Below are 6,434 nucleotides of genomic sequence, written 5' to 3'. Positions count from 1 at the left end.
CACTCCTGTCATAGCTTAAGCGATGCAGGCATGGGAGATATCACCCTGATTAAAGTGTCAAGTGGCCCTTAATCACATTAAAATGAAATGTGACCAGAACGAAGCAAGAAATGGGACATTCCTGTCACCTTTTCTCTTTTCCCCGTAGCAGCAATATCTCGCCTCTGTATTCAAGATAATGTGAGTGTCTATTTGCATTGTGCAGACAGTGAGATGACTTGCATTTGACAGATCTTATTATGCTAGAAATCAGTAGTTCTAAAATTAACAGAGGCTCTTAGTAAAAGTGATTATGCAATACTATTCCCGTGCTTGGACTGTTTACCAGGCAAATCCTTTCCAGTTTCTTCTTCACTTTTTTTCATTATGTATTTTTTAATTACATGATACTAAGAAGACATAGTATGGGGATATAAGTGGCAGACAAGTTAAACTCTTGACTTCCCACGTATGCTTGCTATTAGATATCAGATCCTCAGAGCAGGAGACCACACTGAAACAATGGCTCAGACGCTGAAGTTCTTGGTGAAAAGAACAAAACAAAACAAAACAGAAAGCATCTTTCCTTTGCCTTATATTTGAGTCTAGAAAGTCAACTAAGTGGTAATAAGAAGTTTAGACCGTGAATTGGAGACAGATCACAATGATTAAAAGCATTAACTGTTCTCTTAGAGAATTCAGGTTCAATTTCTAGAATCCACATGGCAGCTCATAACCATTTGTAACATCAACTTCAAGGAATCCAACCACTTCCTCTGGTCTCCTCCAACACTGCACACATGTGGTACCCTAATTACATGCAGGCGAAATGTTTGTGTATGGGCATGTGTGTGTATGTGTGTATGTATATAAAATTAATAAAATTAATAATGCATTTAATTAATTACTATATAATAAATATATGTACATTTTAGACTACTCAATGGATGTTTTCCAAGCACACAATCTAGAACCTGACATACATAGTACAGAACAAACAAATGTTTACTGAGTATTTAGTAATATTTTTAGTAAAGTTTTCAATATATTAAGGATCATGAATAAATAAGTATCTTTTAGTTGATGTATTTGTGACTATTCAGTGACTATTCAAATTAAATGTTCTATAGTGTATTGGAAATATATCTCTTCTTCCCTATGTCTTTTCTTTTTTTGAAGAATGGAACTTAATCTTTATTTATAGGACACAACAGAGTACGGAATTCCACATAGAAATAAACTCAGGACAGCTTCATGGAGTATGTACAGTTTATAACTGTTCAAGTGTAGTTTCTTTTGTAAAAAGTGCTACAATAACAAACCACATTTAAAAAGAGTTCTTAGTAGAGAAACAGTAAGACAAATTTGCGAGAACACAGCATAGCACAGCACATAGCTAACAACTTTGTGCTTTGGCTGGACATTAGAAGTTAAAGGTCCCGGGAGCTCCATCCTGAACTTGGAAGGCGAAGCCTTCAGAGGTAGTTTCTCTACCACACCACATTTTGATCTTCCTCTTCCTCCACAGAGAAGTACTTCTCAATTGGGTTCAACAAGGTCATGTTGAGACTCGTTCTCATGGCTCCATAGTGCTTCAATTTTATCCAAGCCTCCACACTCTTCAATCATTATACTGAGCTTTTCTGTCTCACCTAGTTTCTCTGCAGCCTGAAAGATATTTGAAATGGCATCAAGAATAACCTGAATAATTTTGGTATCTTTTGCACTCAAGAGGTTCATCAAAGATTCTATTATTCCACAATGAACCAGATACACAATCTGTTCAACAGTCCTGCCGCTGGTGTAGTTGGTTATAGCCCTTGCAGCTTCTTTCTGTCTTGAAGTCTGCCTTAGAGAGGACCAACGAGAAACGGGTCGAGGCCGTGATTCACCACTTGCTGTATCTGGTCCTGGCGCCCGGCGGTAATGTCCGACATTGTCCATGTGGCCTCCTTCTGAATATTAGTTTTGGGGTTTGTTATCAGGCTGGGAAAGACTGCAAGTGCGCCTGCATCGATCACTTTCTGAGTCTGTTCATCTGTTCCGGTGACAATATTCCCTATGGCTCTCAGTGCCGGCGTCACAATGGGCAATTCAGTAGCTCCTAGAAACTTCACAAGTTGGGGAACAAATTCCTTCTTCACAACCATCTCAATGTGCTCATTTGGCCCATCAGTCAGGTAGGAAATGGTCCAACAGGAGTTTGCTTATACTTCTGGATCATTGCGGTGTAGGAGTCGAACTAGAGTAGGAAGGATCTGCTCAATGGCATCTAAGGGGGGGTGCGGGATTCTTGTTTCGACAGAGGTTTGAAAGTGTCCAGGTAAGATTCCGTAAGTAACCACATGCCAAGGATGACAGATCAGGAACTGCAAGAAGTGCCAACAGTGGATCAATTGCACCATGTTTGATAACTAAGTCTCAGAAAACTGAGCCATCACCTGCAATGTTTCCAAGAGCCCATACAGCTTGCTCGCTCATGCGAGCATGGGGAAATGCCAAGAGAGAAATGAATGCTGGGATAGCACCTCCGTCCACCACAGCTTTGGTCTGTTCAGATGTTCCAGAAGCAATGTTGGTGAGCGCCCAAGCAGATTCAAACTGAATGGGACTACACTCCGTTTTGCCTAAGAAGGACACACATTTTGGGATCAAACCAGCCCGGATGATGATGTCTATAGGAGGCTGCTTCTCTCTAGAAAGCGGTTTCCGAGCAGCTTGAGTAGCTTGGAGCTGGCTTTCCAAATTGTTACTGTTTATGCCTTTAAAGATGTCCTCAACAGACCAATTTACAGTACCCTGGTAGTTTCGGTTTTCCTATAGTGGAGAAGTAACGTCATGGGGGAATGAGCTGACGTTCCTCCTTTTCAGCATCTGGTCATCTTTTTTAGCTTTCCTAAGTCTCACATTAACCTCTTTTCGGCGGCGCCGCATTTCTGTACTGTCTTTCCCCTTGATCTTGAATCTGTTAAGCCGGTCAGCTGTTGAGTTAGCATTCTTGTTGGTGGATATGGTTGCTGCAGGAGCAAGGAGGAAGGAAAGCTGCACAGCCGGTTCAGACTTCCACGAAAGTCAGGGCAGGGCTCTCAAGCTGCGGGTCCGCAGCTGTCGAAACGTCCACTAGCCCTCAGCCCTCAGACTTTGTGCCTTCCCTCTGTCTTAATTACTGTCCTATTTCTGTTAAAAGACAACATGAATCTGGTGGTTGGAATAAAAATAGTCCCCATAGATTCATGTGGTTGAATGCTTAACTGATAGGGAATGGAATTATTAGGAAGTATGGTCTTGTTGGAGTAGGTGTGGCCCTCTTGAAGGAAGTATGTCATTGTGAAAGTGGGCTTTGAAGTCTCCTATTCTCGAAGGAAGCTAAGGTGGCAGTCTCCTGCTGTGTGAGGATCAACATGTAGAACTCTCAGTTTCTTCTCTATCACCACATCTACTTGGATGTTGTCTTGTTTCCTGCTGTGATTGATAATGAACTAACCCTATGAAACTGTAAGCCAGACCCAATTAAATGTGTTCCTTTATAAGAATCATCATGGTTATGGTGTCTCTTCACAGCAATAAAAGCCCTAAGGCAATGATCAAGGCAGCTTATAGAAGAAACATTTAATGGGGGCTTGCTTACAGTTTCAAAGAATCAGTCCATTACCACAATGGCAGGACACATGGTAGCAGTCAGTCAAGTCAGGCAGGCAGGCAGGCAGGCAGGCAAGCAGGCAGGCAAGCGGGCCTGGAGCTCGATCAGTAGCACAGAGCTCACATCTAGTCAGAAATCTTCAGGCAGATGCAGAACAAGATTGGACCTGTCATCAACTTTTGAAACATAAAAGTCTATGTGCAGTGACATATGTCCTCTAACAAGGACATATCTCTTAATCCTTCCCAAATAGTTCTACCTGCTGGGAACAAAATATTCAAGCATCTGAGCTATGGTCTATACTCATCCAAACCCCTGCATCCTCCTTAACTTAAAACTTTGGAGCATGCTTCCTATTTCTTTTTACTCTATGATTCAGAAGATGATAGATGTGCAAAGAAGAAAATTTATTCAAGAAACCTTCATTCAATGATTTATAAAATGCAGTCAGCTGCTCATCTGTGAACTACAGGTGTTACTGTTTCTTAGAATGTGTCAAGAAAGAACCCAAGGTTGTTATCAAAAAGATAAGTGGTCTAGTATTTAAACTCATGGCCATGAAACCAAATTTCCAGAGGGAACAGATACATCAGTTAATATATCATATAGAATGCAGGAAAATGTTTTGAGTTGGAAACAGTGTTACTGACAAAGGCTTTCTTTAAAAGTATATAATTTTAAAAAAACTAATACACACACATATATTATCATATGTGCCCAAGAATTAAAAATTACTAATATTATTTTATTATGACCATAAAAAATGAAATAAAACTGTGTTAGAAATGCAATTATTTGCATATAGATTAAAACAAAGAAAGTCACATATTCTTTCTCCTGACCATGTCCTTTAAATCCCAAGTGTTCACTTTAATAATCAAGATAAGTTTAATAGAAAGCTTGAGGTCAGAGAGCTCTGTCATTTCACCCTGAGAGCATCCCATGCCTAATCAGAGAGTACCGCATTACATAGAAAGCATTTGTGCTTGCGTCGGTAAAGACAGGAATAATGGAGGGAAATGCTCTTAGTGGTAAGATACAACTAAATGTCTGGGGTGTGGTAGTAATGGACACATATAGAGGAAAGATTTACATCATAGAGATAAGTTCTCTCATAATCAGGGAGAGATGAGTGAAAAACAAAATCCTCAGTGCAGAACATGGAAAGTTATGTGAATACTTTATTGTATATTAGAAGCAGGAAGTATTTTTCAAAATGATATACTTTTTGCTTTCCTACACATATGTATATGTTGATTAGTGTGGGTATGTGCTTACATGCATGCACATATGTATGCGCATGCATACACATACATACACACATGTGTACATGCACACACAAACACACACACACAAACGCACAAGCACACCAGCAGAGTTTTGTTAGCTAAGTCTGCAGGGGTCTTCCATTTTTAAAACACTGCAGAGATCTTCCAAAGCAAAATAGCAATGAAGTTGAATACAAGGGCTAAGGAAGATGAAAGAAACTTTAAAGTGACTGAAATGATTTAGTCATGAAATTTAAGAAAGAATTATACATACATACATACATACATACATACATACATACATGTAGATATATGTAGTTAAACCACATGGGTGTTATTGCTCTCCCCAAGAGTCTCATATGATCTAATGAAAACCCCAGTGTCAGGCATAGGAAACCTTCCTTGAAGTTGTTAGTCAGGAGAATCCAAGAGACCCCAAAAATAATATAGACAATTGCCTTTGCCTCCAGTTACCTTGCACAGCTTGAAGTTAAGACCTCTGCTGAAGGTTCCACATACTGAAGACACAGGACTTGCAGTAGCGAAATTGGAACTGACCTTGCAGTATGCTCCCTGAGGACCAGCTCCTGTATTATCTGAAGGCACTATGGTATCTGCCAGGGAGAACAGTGATCAAACATTCTAACCAACTGTAAAGCCTACCACTACACAATCCTGCCTGGTCAGCTGACCCTGACAGTGTAGTCGCAGCACTTTTATTTTGTGAGTAACCAACAGCTGTTTAATTGGATTTCAGGCTTGCTGAATAGCAGATAATTCACATCTGAAACTCTAAATCTAGCCAACTCCCCATGCCCAGTAGTCAAGGACCCCAGAGGCGTACCTACTACTGCCAATTCCTTATCCCAGTGTAATTTTTATCTGAATTCTCAATGCTTATCCTTTTACCCACAGATAAGTGTAGCTCCCATCCCTCATCAACGAAGCTCCCTTTATGGCAGATGGAGACAATCATGGTAATCCACTATTGGTTAAAATGCAGATAAAAATGGACTATAGAGCTCTGAAACCTCAAAGGACAGATCTATAATGAAACTGCAACACCTAAGACTCAAGAAACTGTGTGGAAGGCAGGTGAAAAGATTTCAAGAGCCAGAGAAACAAGAGGACTTTTGCTGTGAGATCAAGGCTTTTTTATAGGATAAAGTACCCATTAAACCTCAACAATACAGCCATCTAAATGCAGATGGGAGCAACCTCACAGAGCTCTACCACAGAGGAGGAGTCAGATAATCAATGGCTTCTGAGAGTGGTGAAACTGGTCTTCTCCAGGGACAAGCCTCCTTGACAAGTTATCTAATCTCAAGTGGTCAGCCCTGAACATGTATACAAAAGGGGTCATATAAATGGACTCAGTTGGCTATACATATATATCTATATATATGAGCACACACACTTGTGTGTGAGTGTAAGTAACAGTGATAATTATAGACCATGAATTAGAAAGGGCAGCATGAGGGCAATTACAGTACAAAAGGCAGTCTGGAAATGCTTAAACACAGGAGACATGAAGAAAATTGTGAACA

General features: G+C 40.2%; 1 pseudogene; it reads right to left on the bottom strand.

Annotated features, from left to right (window-relative positions):
• Nucleotides 1-1,367: 1,367 nt before the first annotated feature.
• LOC116884904 lies at nt 1,368-5,863 on the bottom strand (annotated as a pseudogene).
• Between the last annotated feature and the right edge of the window lie 571 nt (nt 5,864-6,434).

Source organism: Rattus rattus, chromosome 15, assembly GCF_011064425.1.
Source record: "Rattus rattus isolate New Zealand chromosome 15, Rrattus_CSIRO_v1, whole genome shotgun sequence".
Classification (NCBI taxonomy): Eukaryota; Metazoa; Chordata; class Mammalia; order Rodentia; family Muridae; genus Rattus; species Rattus rattus.
This window is presented reverse-complemented; position numbering and strand designations above follow the sequence as displayed.